Source organism: Pelodiscus sinensis, chromosome 2, assembly GCF_052426305.1.
Source record: "Pelodiscus sinensis isolate ZL-2025 chromosome 2, ASM5242630v1, whole genome shotgun sequence".
Taxonomy (NCBI): Eukaryota; Metazoa; Chordata; order Testudines; family Trionychidae; genus Pelodiscus; species Pelodiscus sinensis.
This window is the reverse complement of record NC_143053.1, coordinates 65491306-65509570: the sequence shown is the minus strand read 5'-3', so window position 1 is coordinate 65509570 and position 18265 is coordinate 65491306. Positions and strand designations below refer to the sequence as shown.

At 43.0% G+C, this 18265-nt stretch overlaps 2 long non-coding RNA genes across 2 annotated transcripts in view; both read left to right on the top strand.

Annotated features, from left to right (window-relative positions):
• Positions 1 to 834: 834 nt before the first annotated feature.
• LOC142826722 (uncharacterized) lies at positions 835 to 3451 on the top strand. The gene is made up of 3 exons (XR_012900930.2): positions 835 to 1121; positions 2215 to 2316; positions 3314 to 3451. It is a non-coding gene; the product is annotated as an uncharacterized LOC142826722 (long non-coding RNA).
• A 2140-nt stretch (positions 3452 to 5591) lies between these two features.
• LOC149525282 (uncharacterized) overlaps positions 5592 to 18265 on the top strand; it is a 38429-nt gene continuing 25755 nt past the window's right edge. The window contains exon 1 of the long non-coding RNA XR_016348608.1: positions 5592 to 5756. This is a non-coding gene — a long non-coding RNA (uncharacterized LOC149525282). The remainder of the gene's footprint in view (positions 5757 to 18265) is intronic.

The following is an 18265-nucleotide window of genomic DNA, read 5'->3' as shown; positions in this document are numbered from 1 at the left end:
TGACATCTTAATCCTCATTGTCAGATGCTGCCACTGCTAAAATTATATGAAGAGGGTTTGTGATGTGGACTATTTTTACCTTCAGAGGACATAGAATACTTTCATCTGAGCCCTGTTGTATGCATAAAGATAAAAGACAAGAGGCCAATGCACTTACACAAAGCTTCAATAAATCCAGTGATTTTATATCTCAAAATTGCAAAACAAAGATGCATTCAGGTTGCCATATGTCAGTTCTTTATTTAATGTTACTGCAGCCATGTTGGGTGTTTTTGATTTATTATTTGGGGGGAAAGGGGCATTTCTACCTAATACAGCAAAGCCAACAGGACCTTAGGCAACAGTTCTTCATTTTCATATTTGAGACCTTTGCAAACCATCATTGCTAAAATATAGATCTCCTGAAATTAAAGTCTCTGTTCTTCTAGAAGGAACAGTATAAAAGCACTAAACAAGCAATTAAAAATATAAAGGCAGAAGTGTGCAGCATGCAATGTTCTTAGGGATCCAGAAAAATTCATTTTCAAAATCTATATTTGAAATCATATAGTGATTTTGTTTCTTTAAGTTTGAATCATTGTAAGGAAAAAGAAAATATCTTTTGCAAATGCATTGCTGGAAAAAATGGGCACATCAGGTAGTGGTGATATCTTGTACCTCTTGGTGAAAAGAAGAAAGAAAAAGGCCAGCAATATGGGTAAAATACTTTACATGGCTTGCAATATCCAATCACTCCCAGTCAGCAAACCAGCTGAGATGATGTTTGCTTGAGAAGCAAAAGAAGAAAAATGTGTGCAACTCAGAACTTTTCTTCCTCGGCCGCTGGCTTAGTATTAACAGCACCTGCTCAACTCCATGCCATCTACATCTTGCCATCTGTATCAGTGAAGTCAGAGCTGGCAGGAGAGTTAAGACAAAGATCTGCATTGGAAGACAATTGCTTTCATCTGTCATGGGAGTTTCTCCAGATGGAAGAGGATGAAATACAGGGGAGGGATATGAGAACTGCAGTGAAGAATAAAATCCACTTGCTGTTCTTAAAAAATTGACAAAGGAAAATCAAACAGTAGAGAAAGAAAATGCATGTTTGAAACAGATGCTTTTAGCAGCCCAGAATTCAGGTAAATGTGTTTTTATTCTGTGATTCCAGGCAGGGTTTGAAACCACATTACCTCACACAATAAGTATTAGTCAAATCTATAAAGATTTTGAATGAATCTTTTATGACCATAAATAAGTTTGGTCAGCTAGAGATACACCTGTTTTGTCAATCCACTATTCCTGGAGTTTTTATTATCATGTCTCAGTAGTATGATGTCATTGGGAATTGAGGACTTCCAGGACCACACACAAGATGTTTGGTATTGCCCGGCATCAGGTCTTTGTGAGCAGGTGTTGTGACACATTTCCTGTACAGCTCTACCAGTGTACTTCATGGATGACCTCCCACACAGGTCCCAGATCTGGAGTTCTCTTGTAAAAAAGACTGCCAGATGTTGTCAGATTTTGGTTACATGAATGAAAATTGGATGGGAACTGTAATGGGTCCACCACACTGATTTTTGACTTTCAGCACACTGGCAAGGTGCTGCAGCACATTTATTAACAAGTTCACACTTCAGTTTAATAGCCCCTTTGAAGCTCAAAAATGAAATCTGATATTTTATTGTTTTCATCTACTGCCGCCATATAAGTCTATGTCCTTGGAAACTTTTTCAAGAATGATGTACTGTTGGAACTGATCCTTTCTGAAAGAAACAATAATACAGTACTTGTGTTTTGAGTGGAAATAATTTATTTATCTGGATGTCAGAAATAATAATAGAAATTATATATAAAATAAACCAGATTTTTGTCCCAACATTATAAACTTTGACAGGATTTCAAGGAAAGCTGCATTTGTCCTTTCCAGCACAGTGTTCTGTATTTTTCTTCCATGTATGAACTTTTATTTGAATAACAAATGCTAAATTTGACATTTCTATGCCTCTCAGTCTAATGCCTGTTTAGCAAACAGAACAAGAAATTGGTTTTAAGTAACAGAAAGGTAACCTGTTTATGTGAGAGAGGAAATTTGTCATTTACCCTTTGCACTTTCAGAATACTATGCTGGAGAAAATAAGTGAAGCTTTCCTTTAAATATTGGCTTAAAACTTTTGTTGTTGTTGTTTAAAATGTCTTTGTAACACCCTGATTTTCTCTCTTCTTGTTTAGGGCTTCATCCAGAGTCTATTCAAGACAATGGGTGTATTTCCATTGATTTCAGCAGTCTGTGGCTCAGGCCTTTGTTGCTCTGGCACCTGCTGGTGGAAGAAGGTATGGACAAAAAAGTGTGCACTTTTGAAACTTCTGAATTCTATAATAACCTTAATGCTCTGAAGGGATACATATTGTGCTCTCAGTCTATGCACACAGCTGTCATTGGCAACAGTGAGTTGTGTATGTAGATCTAGAGTTCAATATGTCATTTTTTGACAGCATGTCTGAAAACAGATCATCCTGATCTGGCAGCCTCTGTACATGAACAACATTTGGAGGCATGCTCTCCTGCAATAACTCAACTGACAGAACATTTGGTGATACTTTGTTTTACCCAAATGCACTAAGGGCTCCAAGAGGTGACAGGATACGTTCACTGAAGCATACAGGGCGAGATCTAGACTAGCATCATCCTCACACTTAGATTATATTGAACCTAAAATAAGTAACTAAAAGATTGTTTGTTTTTCTCCATACATCTCCTTCATGCATCTCAGAATTATTGTAGAGAGGAGTCCAGCTCCTTTTCCTTTCCTGTTACTAAGTTTATACGATCTCTGTGACTCTACTACCCTCAGTGACCAATATTATATATTTCAAATGTGTTCTACATACAGTAGTATTAACACACAGCTTTTTATGGAGTAAGTGTTGTATTACTTTAGATAGATTATCTGGGCCGGAAGTGTTAATATAGCTCAGTCACTGTCGATTAAAGAATGCTAAACAAATTGGGGGTTTGTTATGCAGAGACCACAGCTTCCTTAGCAAACACCATGCTAAAAATCCTTTTGCCCATTGATAAAAGATGAAGAAAGGAAGGAAAACAGTTAAAGCATTTGAAATACAAAATATTAAGTAGGGCTGTTGTTAAACCACATCCCGTGTTCTCTTTCCCTGGAGAGCATTTTACAAGGAAATCTCTTCTTGTTTGACACCATTTCAGAGGGTGTCAAAGAGGGTAATAACTGTCCTTTGAGGGAAAAGATGAGTTAGTGAACGTAGGCAGGAGTCATTGATGTTGTTGTGAAAGTTCAATCCCTTTTCACCCTAGGTGGTATTGGGGATTCTGTTGGAGCCAGGAGAAGTGGTGATGTAATCTGGGATCCTCTCTCTGACTGGGTCTGGTGAAGACATCTCTCAGGATTAGAACAAAGAAGATCCAAAATCTCAGGAGACAGTAGGAGTGACAGCCAGGTTGGAGAAGATCCTTCTAATAGCCTCCATCTGTTCTTCTGTATTTTTCCCTTCAAAATATCCTTTCTTTAAGGATCCAAAAAGGGAGTGATGGGTGAAACAGCCAATGCCTTCATTATTTTGTCCACCAATTAAGCAACATACCAATTTTGGTTGCCTGGTTCCTTGTTCCACACTTTTTTCTTATTTGTCAGGCATGATCATAACACAGTTCTTTAAATATGTCAGTCTTGTAGTTTGAACTAATTAAGTCTTTCTGTCGTCTTTACGTATGTTTCCCCATCAACGTTCATTGTTATAGCTTACTGAGACATCTTATGAACTTTTACATACATACTTTTTAGAGTTGAGCTACAATTGGGGTGAAATTATAGGTGCAATTATTATAACACTGTCGTTTTTAAAATGTTCCCTTGTTGGGAGGGTGGAGGTCTACCAGCTCAGAAGATCTCCAGTAGGCTACCAGTACACACAATGCTTTTTGGAGCTTCCATGTTAAAGTAGTAAAAACAACAGGCACTCCTGTGGCACTTCGGAGACTAACAAACATATTAGATCATGAGTTTTTTTGGGTAAAACCCTCTTTATCAGATGAGTTGGAGTGGAAATTACAGAGTCATGAGTATATAACAGCAAAAAGCATTTACCTGTCAATTGTAGGACCAGTGTTTATGAAGCTAACTAAGTCAGGCTGGATGTGTCCCATACAAAATATTTGCTATGGAAATTCAAACATCAAAGGAGGGGAAATAGCCTTTGTATAGTGTATTAACCAGTTAATATCTTTATTCAAGCCCAAGCTGATAGTGTCAAACTTGTAAACATAGTAATTAACGTTTAAAGCATTAGATCCTGCTAACATTTCACAGGATGTGCAATAGCTGGTAGCTTATTGTCCAGCAGACCCCCTGTTTACTTAGACAAATATTTCTTGTAACTTTTTTTAATATTGGCAACTGTGTGCACAGCCCAGCAAAAGCTTGTGAGATCCTTTTCTGCAATTGGGTCTTTCCTTTCCAAACACACTTTATGCAAAATGTGTCATTTATGTCTTGAGTGTACGCCAAAGAATTCTCCCTGACTCACCAAGCTAATCTTGTAAACAATGGCACAATCATGTGAACAGAAATTGGTTCAGTTTGTAGGGGACAGTGACAAATTGGCTGGCAGGCTTGATCTGACATGCAAAAGAGTCTTCTCAGTCTGGATCTTAATAAAACAAAGAGAGCAGATAGTGAGATTAGGGGGTTTTGTTGTTGTTTTGTGTTTTACTCTTTATCCTCGACAGGGCCAATGGCCATTCAGCAGCATTAGAATCTAATTGGCCCATAACTACCTAGTAGGCTACAGCTGGGTGCAATCAGGTACTCCAGGTGGTGACTTTGAGCTAATTAGTAATGGAGCAACTGAGCTTGAAAGAGACTGGGAGAGCAGCATAGAGAATTGTTTGAAAGGAGGTGGAAAAGAAAGTGAGCTCTTGTTTAAAGATACCTTGCAGCTGCTCCAGGAACCCAGAAGTGGTAGAATAGTGAGGATAAGCCCTGAATGAAGGGTTAGAGGTGATCTTGAGAGCCCCAAGAGATCTATCAACCTTGTGAAAAGGTGACCAGGGCTGGCCCTAGCTCAAATTGCTCCCCAGCAGAGGAGCGTCTTCAGCCCCCTCCCTGTTCCATTGGTTAAACTTTTGAATATCTTATTTTTACTGCATTTGTAGCCTTGTGGACCTCCCCACACCAGCCCAACACCCTAGGTTGCCTGCCCTTGAATTGGAACTTGAGGGAGAAAGTTGGGTGCTCCTGTCAGTAAGTTCTAATGAGAAAACTGGGGACTGTCCCTATACCAGAGAGGCCCACAGTTTGCATTTGGCCCCGGGGGAAGGGAATAGGAGAACCCACAGAAAGTGGAGTAATCTCCTGTGTGGAGGGGATACCCAGTTAGTCTACAATGGGTAGAAGGAACTCCCAGGAAGCAGGTTAGGCTACTGTTCTGGAATTTGGATTTGTAAATGGGAATAGGGAGACCCAGGAAATAAAGTCAGGTGCCCTGGGGAAGGGAGCAGGGAGGGAATCCTTCTGGGGAAGGCTCAGCATAGGGGAAATTCTGAAGGGATCATGAATCAAAGCAGAAGTTATTAATTAAGAGAGTTATTTTTGTACTTGCATTTGAACCTTTGTTATTCTAAAAAGGAGTTTGGACTTTGTAACTTAGCCAGAAGACCAAACCATGGCAAACTGTGAGAGGCAAATAGCTCCTGCTCCTCCTGCAGGCTGAAGATACCAATGACCAGGGATAGGCTAAAGGTAAGTGCACCTCATCACAATCCTAATGGAGAAAGCAATTCCCACGTCACACCCTGTAATTCTCTAATGCACCCCTCATGTTTTACATCTATATTTTACTCAGCTCTCCAGCTTTCAGCCTATCTGCTCACAGGGGTGAAATACTGAACAGTAGAACAATGGACCAAAACTTAGTGGGGGGGGGGGGAGGGGAGGGAAGGATTTTTTTTTTTTAAAGACTCTTTTTAGTATGGTGTCTGGAACAATATTTGGCACTAGAGGTTGGGTAAGGTTGCCAGATAGTTTCACAAAAAATACCGAACATGGCGGGGGGAAAAAAAATTGGTTGAGCCAAAGAGAAAAAAAAAAAAAAGGACCCACCAGACACAGCAGGGGAAAAATGTCCCCGCCTGCCTTCCATCCAAGAAAAACAGAAAATACTGGTGTATTCTGGGTTTTTTTTTAACCTGACAGAAGACACAATTGCTGGACTGTCCAGGTGAAAACCGCACACCTGGCAACTCTAACTGCATGCAGGGAAAGGGGGGGGGGGTTTCTCCTTCCCTCCCCCTCTTGCAAGGGATTCTTCTCTTCCCTCCCCCCACCCCCCAGCCTTTCCCTCAGGTTCCTCATGCCTCCTTAACAGTTAAGGAGGCATTGCCAGTGTAGGGCTAGCTAGGGCTACAAGACGCTGCTCCTTGTTGCATCCTGCCTATTGCAGGGAAGGAGTTCTGGGGCTTGCCCAGATGTGGCCACCCCTTCCTCTCTAAATGCACCCCAAGCAGGGAAGGGGCTGGGGGTGATCCTCTTCCTTCCCACTCCTGCAATGTATTCTCTCCCCCTTCCCCCCCCCCCCCACCTTCCCTCCAGTCCTGCATGCCTCCTTAACTGGTAAGGCTCCAGTCTGCCACAGGCTAGCCAGACTATTCAGGGAAGGGAGAGAAGGGGAGAAACTGGCCCTGTTGTGGCTTCCCCTTAGTTCCAAAAGGTGCCCCATGCAGAGAAGAGGCTCAGGGGCTTCCCTTTCCTCCCACTCTGGGAATGGATCCCCTTCCTCTCCTCCCCTCTCATTCTGCTCATCGCAAAAGGAGTTTTCTGGCAGCCTCCTGAGCCTGGGAAGGAGCAGCAGCCTCTTTCCCTGCCACCTGGCTGACATGCTGCAGGGCTAGATCTCCTGTGTGGCCTCTCCCACGGGCAGGAGAGGAACCAGAAGTATCTGGCTGTGCAGCAGGGGAGGCTGGGGGAAGTTTTTAAAGTGGCTCCAGGGACACCCTGCCCCCCTCCCCTGCCAGACACGACAGAGGAAACATGTGTCCGACGGCCTTCCATCTGAGAAAAACAGAAAATACTGGACATTTTGCATGTCTGGTATTTTCTGGGTTTTTTTTTACCAGACAGAAGATGCAATTACTGGACCGTCCAAGCGAAAACCAGACACCTGGCAACCCTACGGTTGGGAGAAATGTTCTGGATCTGCCACTAGCCCTTATTAAAACCTGATGTATTTCTAGTTCTGAGGCTAGTGATTATTGGTGACAAGGGCTGATGACAGCTTTTAGGTGTTACGGCCTTAGAAGGAGGAACAGTTCTGAACAACTGATGAACAGTGGCAGCCTGTCAATACAGGTGAACTAGGCGGTTGCCTAGGGCACCAAGATAAACGGCCATTGAGGGCTTTGGAGGTGGGGGTGCCAATCACGCATTTTGCCTAGGGTGCCAGTTGCTGGCAGCTCGTCTAGTGCCACTCCTGATGATGAATCCAGAGCCATCTTGTCTAATATTGGGAAGTAAAGGATATTTATAAGCAAAATGTTGCAATGTCTGAAGATCTGCAGGAGCTGAGGGGGTGGCAGAACATTATTTTAATCTGAGTCTCCACTGTTGTCTCTGATTGGTCCGGCATCCAATGCTCCGGCACTCCTGATAGTCCGGCACCAGCAGAAACACAGAAGTGTTCCAGGCAGCCGGACCATTGGAGCTGCTCTGCGTCTGGCTTCCCCGATTCAGCCGCTGCTGAATCTGACCAGCAGCTGAATGGGGGAAGCTAGGGGCAGAGCAGCTGGGGTGCTGCCGGGTGGGTCCCGTAGCGCTGCCCCTCGGAACTGCGAGACCAACCCGGAAGCACCCCAGCTACTCTGCCGCAGGCGTCCCCAAGAGCAGCTGGGGTGCTGCCGGGTTGGTGTCTCAGCGCCTGAGGGGCGGCGCTACTGGACCAATCCGGCAGCACCCCAGCTGCTCTGCCGCAGGCGTCCCCGATTCAGCCGCTGCTGAAACTGACCAGCAGCGACTGAATCGGGGACACCTGGGGCAGAGCCAGATTATCGGAAGGGGGGGCTATGAGGGGTCTGGGGTGGCATCCCCCCACCCCACCCCACCCCAGACATCTCATAGCCCCCCCTTCTGATAGTCCGGCATATTTGATAATCTGGCACCCCCTGGGTCCTAAAGGTGCCGGATTATTGGAAGTTTACTGTAGTTTGTTAATAAGTGTCCTGTTTTGCACATGTACAGTATCCATACTTCAATATGGGTTGTGCTTTTCCACTGTCTAGACGTGTTAATGTTGAATTTTAAATTCCCCCTATTGGTAAAATAAGTTATTTTATTTGTGTCTTTGGGTATTCAGAGAAATGCAAAGTTATCAAAATTGGGATTCTGAACAAATACTATAAAAATGTCAGAGTTCTACAATAAAATAAAATAGGAACTGGAGAAGTGAGTATGTGGCCTAGATTTCAAACCACAGTTTCTTTTGAGTGCACTTATGGTGAGCTGTTGCAGGAAAAAAAATCACATAGTGAAGCTCTTTTTAGACAATCAGTCAGAGAAATACGTTCAGCTGTATTTTACCCAGCATGTGATATGTACTGAATCCAAGCTCTAGTCACTACTGCCAAGACATCCTGGTTCCTATAACTGCATGCATATTCTCTCTCACAGATAAAACTCACACAGTATGTGCCTGATACAGTACCACAAACCCACAAAAGGGGCTGGTTCATACACACATGCTTTTGTTTCCAAGAAAACAGAACTGCATTTTTTTAACAAATGAACACAATTTGTTACCCATAGCTATTCCCATGACAGGTTTCTCTAGCTACATAGACTAACACAGCTACATTTCTATCACTATTCTACATGCTTCCTAATAAACAGTCTAAACTAAATGAAATGCTCATAGTTGCTACTGGAAAGCTGTAGTCCTGGATTAGCACAGCTGCACAGTGATAGGGGACACTCCCTTACATGCCTTCCAAGGGATGAATTCCAAGGGATGAATTAAATGGGTATGGTTGAAAAGTAACAGCAGGGTTTCCTTGGTGGACAATAGGCTAGTGAATGAAGTGATGCTGGGCCAGATTTGTAAAGGTATTTAGGCATTCACTGGAACTTTCAATAGGTTCCTAAACCCTATTAAAATCACCTTATTACTGAACCTACTGTCCAGCAAATGGTGGAAGTGCCAACTAAGAGCCAAACTCTACCATGTATTATATGGATATACTGAGGAGAAATAAGTGTAAGAAACTTCTTCCTTTCTTATACCATCCATTCAGCAACAGAGTGCCTAGTGCTCAAGAAAGTACCAAACTGAAGGATACTGTTGTCAGTCTACACAAACTCCCCCTGTTCCTAGTCCTGGTGAACCTACTTAGTGCTAGGCCAATGAGTGAAGTGCCTAAAACTCTTGGTGTAGATTCATTTTGCTCTAAAGTTGTTTCTGGTGAGAGGTAACTGCATGGCCTTCAATAAGTTAGATAAGATTTGTCCCCTGAAAAAGGAAGACAGGACTTCACAAAATGGTGGAAAACAGTAGAAAAGTAATGGATTTTGCCTCAACTTTTATGCTAAGATTGCTATTGCGGGTGAAAACTGCATTTTCACAACCTAGAGAGAATCTGAGGATCAGCTTGCTCATTTGCGGTATTTCCAACTCCACTCTTAGTGGTGTGTCCCTCTAATGTTCTTTCAGCTGGGGATCTGTCAATGCATTCAGAATTCAGATGGTACTGGTGACTGCTAAGAGTTGTAATTTATCAAGCAGAAATTCTATGCTTCCAAATCCACCTCCTGGTAGGTAGTCACATTGCACCCACTAACTAAGCAAGGGATTTGGATTGCACCGAATGGTAAAGTAGGATGACAACGGTGGCATAGACCTCCCTAAATGTACCCTTGGAATAATTTTGCTTTGTATATGGGGCAGGGATGCAACTTTTTGCCCTCTTTATAAGGCAGATCTTTGCAAAACAAATGCGCATATTGTTACTATGGCTTTTTTTAAAAAAATCCATTTTTACTGTACACATCTTACATATTTTTCATCTTTTATGTAAGTCTCATACCTGCACAATTACTCAGAGCTCACCCTGAAACAGCTGTTTAAACACTACTTTTGAAGAAATGAGGACTAGACAAGAAACCTGTCATAAACTGTATCTCTAGGGCAATACCTTGAATAAAGACAGGGGCCTCTCTCATCTCAGACATCCTTCTCTGTCTCTAACACCTGTTCAGAGTGCAGAATGCAGTTCTTAAGCTGTATGTCTTAGGGAAGCAGCTCCCCTGCTTCTGGGCATAAGAATCAGTCCAAAACAAAAAAGCAAACAAAATAATCCTGCCACCCACAGAGCAGCGTGTATTTACCCTGCAGTTCCCCATAAGGCAAAGATAAGTTTGTGTGAAGGGAACTGGATTCCTAACCCTACAGTGTCTGAGAGTCCCCAGACTGAACACCCAGGTGCTAATAAAAAGTAAAACAAATGCATTATTGTCTCCTGACATATTGTGATCTGTTGGCCATTAATTTGGTCTGGATAGCATGTTTTGTGTGCCATTCTCTCTTCATCGTGTTAGAGCAGCTAAGGCTGAAGGCTACTTTAACTTATGCTTCCTTGCAACAGCCACCAGAGACAAAAATGCAGCCCAGGCCCAGCATGGCACAAGGGTATCCTGACCTTAGCTCTTTTCCTCAAGCTACTGCCTTACCTACTATACCAGCTGCAAGGAGGATATGTGACATAGAAATCTTTGTCTGATCTCTGTGGGATCTTGTATCCTGCACATCCCAGTAGTGTCTGTTCTAATGTTCTCCACAGAATGAAAAGTGTATGTGTTTTAAACAGACAGCTACAAGTATATTTATATATTTATTAGAAGCAAAGTAGTGTCTCTCTCTCAGAATGGAAAATGGTGAGGTTTGTAATGGTTCTTTAGATCTGGAAGGAGTTCATTCCACAGTCTCAGACCATCCTCTGCAAGTTCTGTCTTCTGAACCCTTCAGTGTTTTTCACATTATAGAGTTTCGTTGCACCAGAAGAGCATAGTTATTGATCATGGTACTCATCCTGGAGCTTATATATCAGTGAGTACATTTACACAGCAGCGTTATTCTGAAATAACAAAACGCATGTCTACACTACAAGCCTTTATTTTGAAATAAAGTTGAGCTGGAGGACTTCTTACTCTGACTCATTTCACAGGGAGTAAGGGAAGTCGAAGAAAAAACACCATGCTGTGTAGACAGTGCCAAAAGCTTAGTTAAGCTTTTTCGACTTGAGCTACACAGTTGATGTAGCTGAAGTTATGTAGTTTAATTCGACTTTAGTCTTGCTGTGTAGACAAACCCTAAGAGAATATTTTGCATTCATGCCACAGAGCATTATGAAGATAAGGACTGAGACCTTGAAACTGATTAAAAATTCTATGGGAAGCCAGTGTAGGAGGTGGAGGAAAGGTTTGATGTGCTCATGGTAGCTTGTGTTGCTGAGGAGGCATACTGTAGATTCATACTGTACTAGTTGGTTTTGTGGCCAGGTAGTCCAGCTGAAGTCCTACCATAGTGCTGCTGAGAAGTTCTTAAGATGCCAATAACTGGGGCCTGGTCGTCTTCTGCTAGGATGCAACAGCATTTCCTAGCCAAGGGCAGCTGATAACAGCATCTGTGAGTAATACTTCTTATGTGAGAACTCAGTCTCAGCAAGTAATCCAAGACTACAGACTGAATTGACCCATTATGAATGTGCCTCTCCAATCAGTGGAGACTACAACATGACTGCAAACCCTTCAAAACACTCTCCTCTGTCCACCAGCATTGTCTTTGTCTTGCTCAAATTCAGTCAGCTTTCTTCATCCATGCACTAGGCCACCTTGGTGGGAACGGAATGGTAAGATGTAATGAAAGATAGGTAGAGCTGTGTATCATTTGCATATTGCTGGCATTTGAGTCCACATCTTTTGACCAGTTTACTGAATGGCTGCGTGTAGATGTTGAAGAGGACCAGACAGAACAGATTGTTGTGGAATCCCACAGGTAGGAGGACTAGTATTGGAAGTGCAGTTGTTTATCACTACTTGCTAGCTGTATCCCTCCAAATCATTTTAGTGCATTATCCTGAACTCCCGTCACCTCTCTCAGGTGAGACAGCATGATCAATGGTGTTGAATGATACCAAGGAGTCCAGAATGATGATAAAGGATGTTTGTCCTTTATCAGACAGGAGATCATCCATCAGTGCCTGCAAGGCTGTTTCATTAGCCCTGCGCCAGTGTTTCTAATCTTTACAAGTCCAGGTAAGTTGTCTCTGCGAAGCTGTTGCACCATGCCCCTAGACATGGCCCTAAATGTTTTACTCGCATTTCATTCCATTTTAAACCCAGGAATGAAGAGCGGTAGAATTGCAACATTCTCTATACTCAGACCTTGGTCATCGGTATATGAAAAGCATGGAAACTAGAATATGCTTTTTCAGGGCTTGAAAAGCTAGGCTGAATTTTATAGCTTAAGTTCTTGTAAAGGAGTGCTTCAAGTCCTAGTAAAACACATTATGCTTAGTTATAATATGGAATCTTCCACTATCAGTTCTACTTTCATATACTTATCAAATGTCCTAAAATAGGGGGTATTAGTAGGCAGGAGCCAAATGAAGGTTTTGGACTGCTCTAGGATTAGCTAGTATGGCCAGATCAGTCCCACTCGTGAGCCCCAGACCAGTGTTCCCTCTAAGGCTACGTCTAGATGGCTTTCTTCTGCTGAAAGAAGAAATGCAAATTCAGAGCTAATTTGCATATCATCTTCCGATTGTGTTATCGGAAGAGGTTTTGTCGAAAACGAAAGCAGTTTGGATACGGTTCTTTCGAAAAAAACCTTCTTGAAAGAACCCTGCACACCTCATTTTTTTTAGGAAGAAGGGTTCTTTCGAAAGGGTTTTTTCCAGAAAGAACCACGTCTAAACTGCTTTCTTTTTCAACAAAACTCTTCCGATAACACCATCGGAAGAAGATACACAAATTAGCTCTGAATTTGCATATCTTCTTTCAGTAGAAGAAAGCAGTCTAGACGTAGCCTAAGCTGCATGGCAGCACAGCTTCACAGATGGTTAATCAGCATAGATCTGACTGACTGGGAGGGGCTGATTAATCATGCAGTTTAGGGGGAACACTGGCCAGGCCCCTATTCACATCTCAGTCTCACAGTTTAGGTACTGGAGCACAGTCCCTGCTTGCCCTTGCTGGGGTTTGGCTTTGGTAAGTCAGTTAAAAGGTTGTTGGGGTAGGTGCCCCCTGGTCAGCCTGGGCTGGATAAACAGTTCTTTCCAGCTACTGGATGGACTCTCAAGCTACCTGGGGGATGGGAGCCCAAACACTCCTTGTCCGAGCCCCTCACCTTCCCTGCTGTCTCTGGCAATGCTGACGGGCTCTTTATCAGCGTCTCCAATTCTCTCCTTATCTGTTATCGTCTCCACTTCACTCCAACCTCCATTCCCACTCTCCATATCTTCCCCCTGCCCAGCAGGGAAGGCTTTTTAAAAGGCCCCATGGCATTCTGAAGTGACATCAGTTGGCTCTAATTGATTTATAGCAGCCCCATCTCCCCTGCTCCCACTCCACCAGTGATAACTCTGGGTCAGCTGTGCCTGGCTGCCCTGAAGTAATCCTTTCCTAATTAGACAGGGCTGTTTCCTGCTTTTTAGAGATGCCTCTCTTCCCCTTCTAATCTAGCCTTCTGGCGGGACCCTGTTACACCTAGTAATTATGAGCCTGTGAAAGTCCCCTGGTGAGAATTATAAGATTTGTTTACCAAGGCTTCAACAGCAAACTGTCAAACATACATTTTAACAAAAGGCTATACTGCAGGCTCTGGATTGTTCCTATTCTACAGGTGAATTTGCACTTTGGTGGTGAATGAAAGAGGAAAGAGATTAGATTTGGCCTTTGGATCTGAATTTGATTAGGATTTGGCTCCAAGGTTCAAGGTCCAACAAGGATTACTATGAAGACTTAGGCTTCAAATTAATATAGCTGAAGTCTTTCGAACGTTTCTTGCAGATTCCAGACCACAATGGCAGGAACTTCAGTGTTTTTGTTCACATGAGATTTCCACCATTAGGGGCTGTAATCATGCAAGAATAATAATTTGTGTGGTTCTGGCCACGTTCAACCTGAAAGCTGGAAACAAGACACATTGCAGTTTTGGAATCTACTCTGAACCAAAACTGGGGTGCTAGGATAACATCTGTTATTGGGAATCCAAACTCCACTCCAGCCCCACTTTCTGGCTGGAGCCCCACTGCCTGCACCCCAGCTGGAGAGCTGGAGCACTAAAGTGCTGGCAGAGTGGGGACAGCCCCTTCCTACCAATCTGAAAAACTGGGTGGCGTGGTACTGGGGCACTGGTGGAGCAGGGTCAGTACCGGCCTTGCTCCTTGGCCAGAGGGCTAGGCACAGACAGCATTCTGGCCTTGCTTCCTGGCTGGAGCACCACTCTAATCAATAGGGTTGCCAGGTGTCCGGTATTCAACTGGACAGTCTGGTTTTGGGCTTTCTGTCCAGTTAATAGATTCAGAAAATACTGGGCATGTGCAGTGTCCAGTATTTTCTCGTATTCTGGCTGGGCGCCCGACCGAAGCCAGGCGGGGGGAATGGCTGGGAGGGGGGACACAATCGGCGCTGGGAGCCTCTGGTTGCGTCTGACGTTGGAGTGATGCCTTGGGGAGGAGAAGAAGCCCTGTCCGTGCGCCTGAGCGCTGTTCAAGCATGTTGTGGAGCCATAGCTGGACTTTCTCATGCTTCGCTGGGACCGTGCGCGGGACAGGTTGCGCCCTGGGATCTGCATGTGCCTTGGGTCAGTCCCGCTCCCCGCCAGCCGATTCTCTTTCTCTCCCCTGCTCTCCCTCACCTTCGGCCAGCCCCGCTCCCCCCAACCCCTCCTGACCAGCCCCGCCCCTCCCGGCCAGCCCTGCTTCCTTCCTGCTGGTTCTCCTCCTCCCAATCTCCCCCGGCCAGCCCAGCTGCCCCCTCCCCCATTCCTCCTCCTCCTCCTCCGATCAGCCATGCTTCTTGCCGGCCGCCCCTCCTCCAATCTCTCCCGGCTAGCCCTGCTGCCCCCCCCCCCCCCCCCCCCCGCCAGCCCTGCTTCCTGTCCCCCGCCCCACTCCCCTCCTGGCTGGTACCCCCCTCCCCATCAAGTGTGTCCAGTATTTTTTCTGAAGCTACCTGGTAACCCTACTAATCAAAGTTAATCTGATGACTGAAATGATCTTCATAGTAGCTGCCATGTAGCAAGCTAGGTAAAGCTGAGGAACAAAAAGGTAAGCATCTTGCCTGGGGAGACATAGTTGCCTAGGCTGGCACTAAGGAGACCAGGATGTGACACAAGATATATCACTTAATCGCTCTCTCTACTTTTGTTTCCACAGCTATAAATGAGGATAGATCTGTAGATCTAACTACATCATGTTTGGAAAGTGTTGTATCTGATTAGTGCAAAGTATTTAACCAATCATTGGCAGACATGAGACTAGAACTCAGAACAAAGATGATCAAGAAAGGAAGCATCTTTCGTGAAAGGAAGCATTTTTATCCAGTTTGTCAGTGTGCTGGCCCCCAGACTTTTTCTCTTTCTTCTGAGGTGGTCTGGCAGTATCTTTAAAATGTTATGTGCATTTCTGACTGGAAGTGGCCCTTGATGCGCAAAAACCTGTCAAAATTGTGGAACATTCTGGTACATGAAGCTCTGATGCAAAAAAAAAAACCTACCTTTTTTTCAGAATTCATCTAATTTTGCAAAAGTTTTTCAACCATAATAGAATCAAATATAGTTTGGGGGGGGGGGGGGGGGTGGAGAGAAACTGATGAACACTTTGCCCAATTCTATTCTAAACATAAGTCCAGATCATCATTTGCACCAGACTTCCATTCAGTTCTGGTGAGTGGGGAAGGGGTTGAAATAAAAAGTGTCTTTTTGCTGCTTCTGAGCTGCCCCACTGCCTGTGGCTACTAAGGGACGTATACTTGAATTTTGTTTAGCACAATTTAGAATGGCTCTAAGACCACAGTGCATCTGCATTTTTTTTTAAACAGAAGTGATGAAAAAATTAGAATTTCATGGGAAATTCCATGGGAAATTCTGTTATTTATTTGACATTTTATTCTGAATTATAACAAAAATATCAACATATCAAACACTGTGTTTAAACAAGAAATTCTGAAAATTTTCAGCATGGAAGTGAAATGTTTCAACATTTCTGAACCTAAAAATTGTGTTTCAGGTTGGGTCAATGCTAATAATACATCCACTTGTGCTGCCATGTTATTTCATCAGGAGCTGTTGTTCGGGTGCGTCATGGCTTTCTGTTTCCCAAACTTCCCAGCCAGACTGCATTGGTTCAATAGTGTTCCATAGCATATCAGGATTATGGGTTTACCATGGTGCATGGTAACAGCTCAGTCAGAGGATAGACTGTGTTGCATCATGGGAAATGAAGCCTCGATACAAGTCTGTCTCATAAGGGAGAACAACAAATGTATAAGGCACCTGAATTTACTTCCTATGAGGTGTCACAGAAATTTATGTGGAAGCATATTAATATTAAACTGGGCCAACAAGTAATGTTTCATTCGACTGACACAATGAAATATTCACTGTCCAAAATTTTTCATTTCTACATAAGCAATGGCACATCGATTGGATTTGTTTGGTTTTTTGCTTTTGTTTTGTTCAAACTTGATGTCCTCCCATAGTGTTTTGGGGTTTTTTTTAGAAACATTTTCTGCTGATTAAACAGAGACACGGAAAATTCCTGAACAGCTCTATTTTTCAGAGACCAGGCCACATTGTTCCCTCCCCTGGTGCTTTTCTGAGTCTTGTGTCAGCAGATGGGTTGTGATGTAAATCTAGCTGTGATAGTTTAAGTTCCATGCCACCATGAGATTCCTCATGCCAGGATATTATATAAGTGCTAAGTAGAGTATCACTATAGTCATCTTGTACTCTCATGTATATGTAGTAATAACAATACTATGAATAATGAAATGATCTGACTACTAACTAGTTGGATCTCAAATATAGAAGGCAGTTGAAGTTCGCACAGCTAATGGTGGAAAGTGGAGGTGGTGGGGGAACAAAGGTGACATTTCTGAGGGTATATCAGGGACTAGGGAAAGATAAAATGATCTTAATCCCTGTAGAGAGGAAGTTCAAATGAAGATCACTGTAATGTTTTACATACGCTATTGGATTCTCTGGAAACTAGTTGGAATTAAATCAGTTAGCTGAAGGCAGACGAAAATTACTGGTCTTACGGAAAATATCATGTTTCAGTTTGGTGGCTGGAGTGCGCTTCTGTTTTGGAGGAAAGAGGTTTATTAAGAATCCCGTTAAGGAATATTACTGTACTCAAATTGTTCCTATAAATGGGTAAGAGTTAGAATGTTCTAAAATATTATCAAGAAAAGCTTCTTTTCTTTCAGATACACTTGGAAACTGAAAAGTGTATTGATTTTTTTTTTCTTGCAGCCCTAAAGTAGAGAAATAACATGAACATTTATTCCTCAATATTCTGATAATTTGATATTTATAAAGAGTTTTTTAAAAGGTTATATCAATGATATTATGTCAAGTGGAGAATGATGACATTCCTTCTAAGTAGATTTATGACCAGCAAACCAAGCTTTGTACATAGTCTCAAGCAGCTGTCACATGGCAGCATTAAGTTTTGGGATTTTTCAGTGGTAGAGAGTATTGAGGAAGATTCCATTTGCTAAAGCTATAGGTGTACAATACCTGAAATGCAAAGTGAAATTCACTCTGATCAATCTCTTCATCTCTCATGTAACTAGAATGGAGCTGTTGCTATTATCTGAAATTAAACAGAAGTTTAAGACTGCACTGATTAGTAGATGAAACGCAAGTTGACAGATTTTTTGATAAGTCCCACTGAAACCAGAATTTTAATAAAACACAGGCACCTATTATGTACATTATTTCAAATAGAGTGTAATGGAGTAAATCATAAAAAGTCCGTGTAAATGGTTTAGACAGCCATGTATCTTTACAAACAAGAATAAACATTGAGGATATGTCTAGACTGCATCGCTCTGTCAACAGAGCGATGCAGATTAGGCAGGTCGATATTGCAAATGAAGTGGGGATTTAAATATCCTGTGCTTAATTTGCATAAAAATGGCCACCGTTCTTGCCGACTCAGCCCTTTGTCGGCAAAAAGCGGCAGTCTAGAGGGGGATCT